The following is a 14,169-nucleotide window of genomic DNA, read 5'->3' as shown; positions in this document are numbered from 1 at the left end:
CTGCTCTAGAGCCTGTCCTGTGCACCGTAGGACACTTAGCCGCATCCCTCACCTCTTTCCACTCGATCCCCTTAGAGAACCCACTTGTGACAATTAACAGATGTCTGCACACATCGTCAAGGTCTCCTGGTTGGGAGCAAGAGAGAAGGGAGGAGGCTTAGGGCTCTACGGAGCTAGAAGCCATCGATCTGGGACTCGATAGTGTGATTGGCAATGGACCCTAGTTCTTACACATTACTTTAATTACACTCCCTAAGCTCTCCCAGGAAATATCATTTACTCTGAAGACTTCAACTGGCATCCCTACTCCAGGCAGGATCCCAGGCTGATGGCAGTCCAACCTCCAGCTCTATCCTTGAACGCTCCTGATCCACGCTGAGATGCAGCATCCCTGTGTCCCATGTAACCTGCCTCTCTCACCCGCACCTCAGGCTCTACTCAGCCACCACTACATGAACCACCTTCCATCGAGACTCACCACCATCTAAATTGTCTCCCCTAATGCAATTATCTTTCAACCAGCAAAATGCAGGCCAGACATCTTCACTTTTACCCAAGCCCATCAAGTCTATGTTTGTGATCTCTCCTGACTTTGTTCCTCCATGTCATCTCCATCACCACTGCGATGGACACTCTGCCTGAGGCAGAATTAGCCCCACACTCAGTTTCTCTGCCTCAATCTCTCCCACTCCACTCACTCACTCACTATTTCTTTCCTCCCTTCCTTCTTTCTTTTTAAAGATTTTGTTTACATGAGACAGAGAGAACACGCTCAAGAGGGCACAAGCAGTAGAGAGGGAGAGGCAGCCTGCCCATTGAGCAGGGAGCCTGACGCAGGTCTCAATCCCAGGACCCCAGGATCATGACCTGAGCTGAGGGCAGACACTTAACCTACTGAGCCACCCAGGTGCCCCTCCTACTCCACTCTTTCAAAAAGAATCCCTTAATGGAATCTTGCTTGGTAGTTGACCCTTGGTTTGTTGCCATAAAAGCAGCAACATAAAAAGAGTGTAATAGATCTGCTGTGTGGCTCTGAGAAAGTCACTGAGCCACTATGACCCTCAGTTTCTTTTCTGGATCTTTTTTTTTATGTCCTCTTCCGCCCATCGGATGTTGGGAGGTTGGGCTGAGATGAAATAGTAAGACAGAGGCATCATATCGAGATGCTCAGAAATTCGTGTATTAACCTCTCTGGACCCTTGTCCTTCCTTCCCCACCACTGGCCACAGCCTGCATCATCTCTGAATGGGGGCCTTCTCATGTCATCATTTTTGGCTTCTATTTTAATTGGTCAATTGGACGATTTCCACTTTTGCCTGTCTACTCCTCCTTTCCAGGTAGCTTGTTAGCCTTAACTGTTTACTCCTGACCTTTCAGAAAAAGGTTATTTGAGTCCTTTTCTATTCTCACAATTTTCCGAAGACTTTTAAACGTTTTTATTCTTCTGTAGGACAAAAAGGCAGTTGCAAAACTGAAAAAAAAAATAACTAGGCTCCATGTATCAATTACAAGAGAGGAATAAATGTCAAACTGACTCTTCTTGGATGCTGACATATTTCATGCCCTGGGCTGATTTGCCCCATCATGTCATTTAAGACTGTTTCCACCAAAATGTCAAGCTGGTCAGGGTGCGATGCAGCAGATGTTCTCACACATCACCACTGGGGAGTGAGCTGGGGAATGGTTCTACACAACAATGTGCAAATATGCACATCCTGAGTTCTAACACTGAGTAGCTTCTCAAGGAAATACATCAAAAGAGGGACAAAGGTATATGTGGAGAATTCTCCATAAAAATTAAAAACTGAAATGAGCTCATGTGGTCAAACACATTTACGAAACTACAGAGGGAACGAAAACTCAAATTATGCTCTGGAGATGCTTTTATTAACCCAGTAAATTGTGAATGGTCAATGTGGTAAGGGAGTGTGATGTAATGGGCTTTGAAAGCAGAACCGAGGACGCCTGGGGGCCTCAGTGGTTGAGCGTCTGCCTTCTGCTCAGGGCGTGACCCCAGGGTACATGGGGCTCCCTGCATGGGGCCTGCTTCTCCCTCTGCCTGTGTCTCTGCCTCTCTCTCTGCATCTCTCATGAATAAATAAATAAAATCTTGAAAAAAAAAAAAAAGCACAACCGGGTTCACACACTAATTCTCTGCTTAAAAGCTGTATGTTTTGCAACGTAATACTTTGACTGTCTGGAGCCAAGTCTACCTTTATGAAAGAGAACAAAAAGCATTCTTTGTATGCTTGCTCTGAGAAAAATTATATGTATATGTATGTATGTGTGATCAATCTATCAATCTCAAGGAGTGTTGTAATTGGCACATATGTAAGGAAATGGTGGTGTAAATTTGTCTGTCTACACACCTATCTCTATTTATATTTATGTCTGTTGCCCTGTATGTGGACAAGATAGAAAACAGACTTAGGCAGTGTGATCTCACTATTTAAGGAAAGATACTAAAATGTTAACAGTAGTTACCTTTGAAGGGCGGGATTATATGTGTATTTTTCTGTGCTTTCCAATTTTCTCAATGAGCAATTATTCTGCTTACAATCACCTGACACTATCTGAAAATGGAACAAAATGAAACCAGGAGGAGAGAAAATAATGCAGCATCAATAAATAAAGAGTTCTCACTGAGATTTCAGGTTTCCTGCCTAGATGATAATACGCCACCTCCAGTTTTTCGAGGAGGATCCTCATCAACATCCTCCTCAATGACCAAATCATGCTTTGCCTTTGCTAGCCTGGCTTCTGTTTTAATATTGGTTCTGGTTTAATATTGCCCTGATCACGGCAGGGCTGTGCAAACTAGGGGCGTTAAACCTCCTCCAAGCTGGTATATTCTGAAAGGCCTTTCTTTAAGTAAAGCTTAGTCTGGGAGTAAGATTTTACTTTTTTGAAGCCAACGATAATCCAATTCCTGTGTCTATGCTAAGAGTTTCAGAATGAGTACCAACTCCTAGACATACTGAACACAAAACAAAACAAAACCCACAAAAGTCTTCTATCTTTATGACCCAGCTGGGCCTGTAATAACTGTCTCACCAGGGAAGTGAGCCTCCGTAAGTAAGCAAAACCACTTAACTCAACCAAAAATGCAAAAAAAAAAAAAAAAAAAAAAGCACACCATGTGAATATTTGTGAATATTTGTAAATATGTGAATATTTAATGCAGGATTCTGCGTTCAAACTTAATGATCACCCTGTCGATTTTTAAACTGGTTGTGAAGCTTCTGGATCCTGGTGTCCTCTCCCACCTGTTTTATCTGCAGGACACCGGCAGTGTTATGCTCCCCTCCTCAAATACATGGCCCCACCGCCACACAGCAGGCCCTTAAAGAGAATTTCAAATACTACCTCTCTAATCGAAGACATTAAGACTGATTTTTCAGATGCGGAAACAAAGTGTTCACAGATTTCCTCATCCACTCACACAACTGCTTCCAGGGACACTGCTGAATCTCTAAAGAGGTTTTTGAAACATCCAAGGCGGGAGGGGGATGCAAGCCGCAGAAACACAGAATGGTTTTAGGCATTTCTAAAAAAAAACGAATTATTCATTCATCAAGGTAGACGAAACAATCGTTGTAATGAACGCCACCGCTGTGATCGTAATATTTTAAAATATACTAATATTTATATTAATATTTTAAAACTGATTAACTGATTAACCCCAACATCAATTTCCATTCATCATCTGACTTTCAGGAAACAAACTCATTTCTAACCTCCCGTGGACCTCTCCGTCTGAACACCGCCACTTGGGCAGGTGGAAGTTATCACACCCATAATGGCAGCCCCTGAGCCTGCGGTAGCTCCCATGCTCCCCGCCTGTTGGAGACAGCCTCCACCCCTACCCCGATCAAAGCTCCTCTCCATCTCCCCCATTTAAATCTTGCCCCAACTCTGCCCTGGGGTGGCGTGGCAGCTCTTGGACTCGGGTGAACCGTCTCCCATCACTCTCCCATCAGCCTGACTTCTGCCCCTTTGGAGTCAACCTTCCATTCCCATCCTTCAAAACCAAATGCAGACACCAAGAGTTCTCCCCGGGGTTCCTCACTGCCCAGGGGACAATTTGAGACATCAGACTTCTTCACAATCTGTCCTGATCCCCTCTCTCTTACCGTATCTCCCCACACTCCACCTGTCTCACTGACCATTTAGTTCTTAACTCCAAAGTCCTCTGTTCCTGCCATATTCCACTCATCGCTGGACAGTGGCCTTTCCAAATCCCTTGCTCGTGTACATGCCCTTCCTTGGGTGGGAGCTGACTTTACGGTCTCTTCTTCACCTGTACAACCTCTCCCTAACTTAGAGACCTGATTCAACTTAAAGATGTGACTTTGTCCAGTACGTCCTCTGGGATGCTCCAGGCACGACACACTCCTCCATCCTTTTTATTAAACTGGAAGGGTCTCTCATGTTGATCTTTAACGCCCCTGAATTGACCAGGAGTTCCTTCGGGGACCTTCTGTTTATCTTTAAAGCTCTAGAACTGCGAGGAGGATTTGATTTGGAATCTGTACTGGTTGTTGATTTACTGCCTGCCAGCTCCAAACTCACCCTTTTTCACTGCTCTGTAAAAACAGATCTGGGATCATTTTTTTTCTCCATCAACTGGCTTTGAAGCTTTGTCAGGAGAGGGCACTGGGGAGACACTGCCAGAGTGAGGGGTTCTGTCTCCTTGTCCCTGTGAGCCTGGGGGGTTCCTGTAGCTTCTCCAGGGCCCAGCAGCTGATCAGCAACACCATGAAGCCAGCAGGTTCCCTCAGTGGACCTCCCCACAGGCAGTGTCATACCACCCTGTGGATGGCTTTCCCTGGAACCCTACAGGGCACAAGTTCTACGGACCCAGTGTCCCAGCACCTGGTTACCATCCAGCAAACCACCACCATGTCCTTCCACCAGGGTGATGCTGCCCCACAGGGAACATTAGGCAATGTCTGGAGACACTGTTGCTTAACCCAGTGATGGATGATGGGGAGTGTTACTACCATCTGGTAGGTAGAAGTCAGGATGCTGGGACACCTGAATGGCTCTTGGATGAGCATCTGCCTTTGGCTCAGGGTCCTGGGATTGAGTCCCACATTGGGCTCCCCACAGGGAGCCTGCTTCTCCCTCTACCATGTTTCTGCCTCCCCCTCCCCCACCGTGTGTCTCTTATGAAGAAGAAGAGGAGGAAAAGGAGGAGGAAGAGGAGAAGGAGGGAGAGGGAGAGGAAGAAGGAAGAAGAAGAAAAGAAGAAGTCATCATCGTCAGGATGCTGATAAGCATCCTACAATGCATAGGCCTGCGCTCCGTAAAAAAACAAACTCTCTCACCCAAAATGTCAGTAGTGCCGAGTTTCAGGACCCCTGTTCTACAGCAAGGTCGGGTCCCCAGTCCCAGCAGGGTAGCGGCTGGAGGAGGGACAAGGGAGGGTCGGTGGGGGTGGGGTCTTCCCCGAGTGCTGTCCTTCAGGCCTAGAGCTGGTGACTAGTCCCATCTACCATCCCTGAATTCTCCAGAGCTCTTCTCCTTTCTTGCTAGCTTCTTACTTCAATCTCCTGGTACAGCTACTAATTCTTCAAAACAAACTTTTCTTGTTCAGACTACCGTGTGCTGCTTGTCTCCTGGTTGGACCCTGACTGATACAGCTTTTCAACAGCTACTTGGGGAGGACCTAGTACGTGTCCTGACATGACGCTGAGAACCAACGAGGCAGCATGAGCAATGTAAACCTGGCTTCTGTCCTCCTCAAGCTTCTAGATCATGAGTCAAAACAGACTGACGGGTGTCGTCAACCGATGACATAGCAAGGGGAGGAGGCTACTGTGAAAAATGACAGGACAGCCCGACTTACCACGGAAGGCCAGAGGAGTGGCTGAGTACAGGTTCATATACTCTTAATGAAATAAATTCACTGAAATGATAAAACTGTCATCTTAATCCAGTGACTCAACTATCTAGCCACAATCCACAATGGTGTTTTGAGGCGGCGAGGCTGGCAGCCAAAGATTTGACTCACTCATCTTTTTTTCTTAGAAGTAGTCGAATTCACTTCAGATTTAGTTCAATGAGAGTATTTTAGCTCATTTCACAAACCAAGCATTTCTCCTTTCTCAGGTGGACTCTTATACCATTATACTGTTTGTTCATTTTCGTGATTATGAGCTTCTTGAACCAACTATCTCCCTTTTATGCATTTATCACAGCAGTGACCCTAAGGCTGAACACAGACTGGATCCTCACCGGGTGCTTATTGAATTAATACATGCATGAGTTTTCTATCTTGGTAATTTAAATCATAACATGAGTCAGGTGCAAATGCACTGAAACGGATGCCATGAGAGCTGCATTGTAATTCCATCTCTGGCTCTACAGAACCTTGACTGTCAGGGTTGGCTCAGTCAATTTAGCATCTCACTCTTGATTTCCGCTCAGGTCATGATCTCAGGTTTGCGGGATCGAGCCCAGATGGGCTTCGTGCTCAGTGCAGAGTCGTCTGCTTGTCCCTCCCTCTCCCTGTGCTTGAGTTCTTACTGTCTGCCTGTCTCTCTCTCTCTCTCAAAATAAATAAATAAAATCCTAAAAAGAAAATAAAGAGCTTGGACAGTCCATATTCCTTCCAGGACTTACCTTTTTCACTTCTAAAGAATTTGGAAGAGAGATTCTTCAAAGTCTCTTTAAGCTCTAAAATTCTAAGATCTAGCATTAGAAGACAAGCATGTGAATATGCTAAGTATCTTGATTCATTCTTCCTATTAAGCAGTGTGATTTGAGTGCACCTGACACTTCTGAACCTAATTTCATCACTTGTAAAAATAAAGCTGACTTGTAACAGCGCTTACACCAAACTACGGCCCTTGGGCCAAATGGCAGAGTTAAGCTTTTGGGACAGACTATAGGCCACAAAGTTCAAAATATTTACTATCTCACCCCTAATGGGAAATGTTGGTCAGGCCCCAGTCTAGAAGGTCCTTCCTACCTCTCCTTCTTAAATCTCTGCTGACTTTGCAACTAATCCACTGACCATCTACATGTTTTTAACAATGGTTTTCAAATAAAAAATTTAGTGCATTTTGATTAGTGGCATACCCATATATTAATGGCTTTGGACTTCTTTTAATTGAACGGAGTCCAGTGGTTACAAAAGTGTACCCTGAGAACCTCCAACAGCTTGTGACTTAACAGATTAGAGCTGAAAGTTACCCATATGACAGGTATGAGAATAAGTCATATGCTTACAGGTCTTTTTTTTAGACCCCCGGCGACTAGATGTCTGGGTGGCTGACATGGAGCAGGTAAGCAGTAATTTCTAGCTGGGTGGATGAAGCAAGAGCCTGGGCCTTCTCAAAGACTTCTCCAGCGATGCTATGCATCATCTCTGTGAAGACTTGGAGTCGGAGGAAGGTCTCCCATTTTAAAGCCCTGGGATAGGCACACATGACAAACTGCAGTCCCATCCACTTCTCTCCATTACCAAAACCACAAATGGTCTCCAAATATTCTTCTTTTCTAGTGGAAATATGCTTATTTGTAGTCAGATCATGCTTGTTCAGGGCACACTATCATTCAAGTCACATCATTGAACTGAACAAATATAATGTCTCTCTGTCTTCTAAACTTCTGGATTTTATCTTTCCTGCTTAATATTTTTTTTATAAAGCATACCAATCAATAACAGCACCATAAAAAAAGACAAACCCAAATGATCGCAGCTGATACAATGCTTGTAAGGTATACTTGGTTTCTGTGATCAGCCTGCAAATATCCTCACATCACCCCTAGATTTCATCCTGGAAAATGAACCAAAATAAAATCCATTTAGGCTGTAGGAAAAGCTGAGGCTGTGAAATATTTTAAGTTTATCACCCTATCAGTTAACCAATGTGACTACAGGCAATGTGGCGTGCGCTCCCTATGGACCTATCATGTGGACACAGAATGGCGAGTTATATAAAGACAAGGACACAGGTGACCTAAGAGGGACAAATGCCACTGGGCACATAGGGCTTCGTGAGACTGACTTGGCTGATGGGGTCAGAGGATGCATGAAGGATTCTGCTGTCTCCAAATCCTTCCCCTACTGTCCTCCCTCAGGGCACCTGGAATACTAGAATCTTCTGAATTTTTATGATTTCTCTATCTTTTGGGGTATGTCATCAAAATGCAAATAACTGTTGCAGAGAACCACCTTAATTTCTAATTAGCTATTACCCAAGTTAATGCAAAGCTAAAGTGAATTCCTAGCAAATGCAAGAGTAGAAATAAGAAGGGGTGCCTGGGTGACTTAGTTGGTTAAGCATCTGCCTTTGGCTCAGGTCATAATCTCAGGGTCCTGGGATTGAACCCCACATTGGGGAACCAGCTCAGCGGTGAGTCTGCTTCTCCCTCTGCCTCTCACCCCATTTGTGCTCTCTCTCTTTCTCTCTCTCTCTTAAATACATAAAATCTTCTTAAAAAGAGCAGAAATAGGGACGCCTGGGTGGCTCAGTGGTTGAGCATCTGCCTTTGGCTCAGGGCGTGATCCTGGCATCCCGGGATCGAGTCCCACATCGGGCTCCCTGTTTGGAGCCTGCTTCTCCTTCTGCCTGTGTCTCTGCCTCTCTCTCTGTGTCTCTCATGAATAAATGAATAAAACTCTTAAAAAAAAAAGCATAAATAAGAACAAGGATGGAAAACAAAGAAAGCTGTGTGTGTGCCCATGATGCACAAGGGTTGTGCCTACAGAGGACTTAGGTGGATGGGTATCAGAGAGGGAGAGGCAAGCAGATAGATGGCATGTGGAGGCCCAGCACAGGAGGGCACTGCGAATCTGTCTTTATATATTCGCTGTATCTAAAAGACAGGTGGAGCACAGCAGGGAGGGAGATCAGAACAGGACCACGGGGGCAGCGCTCAATTCTCTGACACTGTTTAAGTCAGGTGTCAGCAAAACTATGCCTCAGAAGCCAAATTCAGTCAGTTGTCTGTTTTTCTTGGGTGGCCATGAGCTAAGCATGATTTTGATAAATGGTGGAAATAAAAAAAAAAAATCTCAAAAGATGAGTAATACTTCTTAACCCCTGAAACTATGAACTTCAAATTTCAGCACACATAAACAAAGCCTATAGGGACACAACCATGCTCATTCATTTATGCATTGTCTTTGGCTCACTTCTCATTACTACAGCAGAGTTGGCGAGTTGCAACCGAGAACACAAGGTCTGTAAAGCATAAATATTTGCTAGCTGATCCTTTTAGAGTTTTCCGACCCCTGGCTTAAGTCATGCAGCTCTGGCTTCACAAAGCATACTCCACTCAGAACATAAAACTCCTGCTCGTAACACAAGCCACCATTTTTGTTGGGTAGTTTAGTGATCTTTTGCTCTTCCTTGAGCATGTGTCTTGGTGAGCCTCAGCCCTCCCACCAGTTGCTTCTCAGAAACATCTAGAGCACCTCCCTCTGAGAGAAGCTGGATATAGGAACTTTTCTCCATATGTTTCCATCTCCTCTGGCATTCTGATCATAATATAGAAGGTTTCCCAGGCTCTTGCCTGTCTGGCCCACTAGCCCAGAGTGCAGATGAAGGGGATCTAGTATTTTTATTTTTTCTTGACCTTGGAGTCGAACATCTGATTAGCCATAGCAAAGGCAAATGGAGGAAGAGACCAGCCCACCAGAATCGAGAAGGGTGGGGAGAAATTTGGGTGAACACCAGGATCAGAAGCAGGATCTCTGGAGACTGATGCACGTTTGGCTCAAGAGCTGAAAACTAGTATTAGAAAGCACTACAGGTAGAGGCCAGGGTGACCCGAACACAGGGGGTTTTGCTATCAGCACTGGTAAGGAAACACAAAACAATTTTATTTTTTTTTTTATTTTTATTTTTCAAAACAATTTTAATATAGGCACAGAGTTGTCTCCAAGTGACCTGGCCTTATAGACTCAATTTTCAGACCTAAATTGAATTTGTGTCTTGTTTATCCCAAGAGTCCATGTATCTGAGACAGGAAGCAGGCATTCACTGCTACTTTTCCTAATGAATAAACATAAAATTTCCTATAGTCTAGTTCTAACCCCAATTTTAATACATAAGCCCCCATTTGGGTATTGAGAAATAGTCTGTAGTGTAGAAGTGACTTTTTCTCAGTCTCCAATCTTTCTTGGTAATCTGTTTGCTTCACTATTCTCAGTGAGTCTTGAGACCATCCTCAGACTTACGAGTTGCCTTCCAGGCACCACCCTCATGACTAGCATCTCCACTGCTCTTTTAAACACATGGCATGAATATGCCTGTTACAGATGAGGCAACTAGAGCTCTAGGAGGTTAAAAACTTGAACCACAGTCACCCCAGCTTCCCTGATCTATAGGGATATAAGGATACCTTGAGGTCTAGGCCTGCCCTTTACAATGTCATATAATCTGATACTTGAGATTCCCTTTGAAACACATCATTTTATGCCCCAGCACACTGCACTTCCTCTAGGCTAGTTCTAGGCTTCCATCCCCAATTACGTCTCAATGACAACTGTCTGAAGCCACAAATGATTCCAAAGTATGACTGAACATCCCAAGGGTCAATGATGTAAAGCTTAGCCATATGTGGTGTGTAAATTACTTTAGTGACTCCTGGAGTCCCATGGAGGGCCTTGGGCATCATCTGGAATGATTTAGAGGGACAGAGGGAAGACCCTTGGGTACCCTAGGGATTTTACACCTGGAGCCAGAAAAGTCCCTGCTTTCTTTCTATTTTATTTATACAATGGATTGGGTAAAACAAAAGTTGGGAAACCAATGATGATGAGATGTTATTTTAGCTTCAGATTACCAGGGATGACAGTCAACCAATTAACAGTATGACACAGGAATTGGCCGATCAGGATGGATACTAGGACTCGGATCTATAGAAGCCACCTTTTAGTTGTTGCATCAAGGAGGGATTGGGAGAGTCATGGGTGGGGAGGTCAGATGAGCCGGGCAGTAGAGGAGCATTAGGGATACTCAGGGAGCTCGGACCACTGCTATTTACTAACCAGTAAGAAAAAAAAAATTTTTTTTTAAGAAAATATTTTAATTTTCGTAACCAGTATGGCAAGCTCTGCAAGGTTACACAGAAAATTAGGATTCTAACTTAGATCCTAATTTCCTGAGGAAAAAAAATATAAAACTCTTTGACTACTTACTAGCAGTTAACTTACTGCCTTTTAACAATGATCTCAACATGTTGAAAAATAAACGATCTTTCTTGAATCTCTAGCTTCATCAACAACTCATGCCAATGAAGAAGCAGGCATTGCATAACTGATCACGGAAAGCACTAACGTACCTACTCTCACATTTATTTATTTTCATGGATTCCAAGATGAGAGGCGCTAAAGACACCTAGTTATTTTTTTTAATATTCAAAAGTTGCATTAATGGACATAGACTGTTCTGTTAGACCTTTTTTTAGTCAGTTTTTGCAAATTCTAGGATCACTGCAGATAGTTACTAAGATCCCGATGAGGCTGTAAGAATCTAATCATTAGAGAATACTTTTTGGGAAAACCATGTATCTGTTTATCATTCTCTAGTTTGTCAATGAGCATTTTCTAAAAGAAATTCTGACGTGCATGATTAGTTACAATAATGTTCTTTTGCTCTCCCTCCGGAATGATAAAGCATAATTACTGGCTTATGTAACATGGTACCTCGCTTGTAAATTTGTGAAAGAAGCTCCTTTTGTTGACAGTTCTAATGTCTGCCATCTGTTTGCATGGGATGAAGCCGTGGTGCTCCCCTAATTGGCCATAAATTAGGTTCCAGCAGCAGCTCTTGACAGGAGGCTTCAGTTACAGTGGGGTTTTGTTGTTGTTGTTTTGTTTTTTAAGCTGTGAATTCAACTTTTGGTGGGAAGACCCACTTCACCTCTAAGAGCATAGAAATGCACTTTCTGAGTTCTACAGTCAGGCCGTCTTCCTGTGTGTGATTGTCACAAGGACACCCCCCAGGAGCCCACCAATGTTTCATGCTCTCCTCCCACCCTCCTCTCCTCCCCCCTTCCCTCCCCTTTCCTTCCTTCCACCAAGTTGCTGAAAGACAGAGCCCTTAGTCTGGGTGATCTCACTTCCTCAGCACCCACTCACTCCCTGCAGTCTGGATACCATTCCTTTTTTTTTTTTTTGCAATTTTAATTTTTAATTTTTTAAAAAAATTTAAATTCAATCTGCCAACATATAGTATGACACCCAGTGCTCATCCCATCGAGTGCCCATCACCCAGTCACCCCATCATCCCCTTACCCACCTGCCCTTCCACAACCCTTTGTTTCCCAGAGTTAGGAGTCTTTCGTGGTTTGTCTCCCTCTCTAACTTTTCTCACTCAGTTCCCTTCCTTTCCCTTATAATCCCTTTCACTATTTCTCATATTCCATGTAGAGTGAAACCATATGATGATGCCATTCTTGATTGAAACCTTTCACCTCTATCTGTATACCCCTTGGCTTCCACCTACACTGAACACTGCCACCGACCCTTCCTCTTGTGAATCTTCTCTTCCTTTGTGAGGTTTCCTGCTCTGCTCCAATAGCCAACGCTTCATTGTCATTCACTGGTTTTTCTCCTTCTGCTTCATTCTTAAATGTAAGAATTTTCCCAAATTCTAAACTTGGTCCTTTTATCTTCTGCTGGTTTTTTTTTTTTTTTTTTCTCACGCTATTCCACCAAACTTGCGGCTACAGCTGTTAACTCTCCCTAAGCAATTTTTAAGCTAATTTTAATTTAATTTAACTCTAACAAGAACTCATGTTACTTATCTCCTGCAGGGCATCTGTTCTTGAGTGTCCATCTTATATGTCACATTCATTATATTTTTAACGGAATATCACTGTGCCTCCCAAATGGATTTCTCTCTACTCCTGGATCTTCTCGATCTCGAGTACATCCCTAATTCCTTTCATGCCCTCTACATTCAGTCAAGGAGTAAGCCCTCTGGTTTTACTTCTTCATTCCAGTGCAGCTCTCCTATAACTGGTCTCCTGATCACACTTGGATTTACAGACACTAACCTGATATTTGGCCTCCGAGCCCTCCGCCAATTCATCTTACACAGCAATCTCAGGTTAGCTTACCAATCCAGTGATACAGTGACACCCTGGCTGCATGAAACAGTCCCGACACTGAGCGTTCCTGGGGAAGCAGCCCCAATGTATCTGCGAGCTCACTTGTCACAGCACCTCTGCCAACCACCCTTACGAGTACTGCTTATGCTGTTCCCACTATTTCTATTGCCTGTCCCTCCAGGTCCACCTAACCATGCCATGTCCTTCACAAAGACTTCCCCGATCCTCCTTAGTAGCAGTGGCTCCCTGCGCTGGCCTCCTGTACGTGGGTGCTCTGGACCCTTCCCACTTCCTGCCTTGCACACAGGCCATGTCTTCTCTAGTAGGTGTGAAACCCCCAAATCAGGATGTGTGGTGCCCTCTGATTCTTCTCACAGCACCGCACATAACGCCTTGCACCTGGAAGATCCTCAGTAAGAAGTTAGGCAAACCAAGGAAACAACCGGTTAGTGATTGCTCCCACAAATAGGCATGGTTTTTCTGGGAACCAGATAAAGAATATCTGTGTCGAGACATTCATGGACGTGCCATTCTACAGCTGTGCCCCTGCTCTGGTTCCTACAGACCCAGCGCCGAGGAGCGTCCAGGATGGAGATCCGTGGACCAGGTAGAGATCCGTGGACCAGGAGATCCGTGGACCAGGGGCGTCCAGGATAGAGATCCATGGACCAGGTGGATCCTTCTCTACCTCGAGCTTGCTGAGCTCAACGTGTGACTCTATCATGCTGGACTGCTTGCATTTGGCCCCCATTGTCAGGCTCTACTGGCTGCACGAAAGGGGTGCTTTGTGGTTCTTCCCCTTGGGTCAGGTGCTTGGCTCTCCTGATGGACTCACCCACACACACAACAGTGTGCACACCAGATAGTACACACACATTTTGCCCAGGCCCCTGGAGACTCAGTAATCGGATTATTTGTAGCTTAACACATAAAGCACGCAGGCAATGAGACTAGCAAAGCCAGAAAGGAGGCAAGGAACAATGAGAAACATCATTGCCAACACTCGCAATGACCCTAAGTATACGCTTGTCTAAAATGATGTTTCCTCCAAAAAGCACCTTCCTTAAAAGCTTCTCTTATAGGAGTCTGGGGATG

At 44.5% G+C, this 14,169-nt stretch overlaps 1 protein-coding gene across 8 annotated transcripts in view; it reads right to left on the bottom strand.

Moving 5' to 3' along the window:
* PRKG1 (protein kinase cGMP-dependent 1) overlaps window positions 1-14,169 on the bottom strand; it is a 1,198,973-nt gene that overhangs the window by 129,991 nt on the left and 1,054,813 nt on the right. The window lies entirely within an intron of this gene.

The sequence above is a fragment of the Canis lupus genome, chromosome 27 (assembly GCF_048164855.1).
Source record: "Canis lupus baileyi chromosome 27, mCanLup2.hap1, whole genome shotgun sequence".
Lineage (NCBI taxonomy): Eukaryota > Metazoa > Chordata > Mammalia > Carnivora > Canidae > Canis > Canis lupus.
This window is presented reverse-complemented; position numbering and strand designations above follow the sequence as displayed.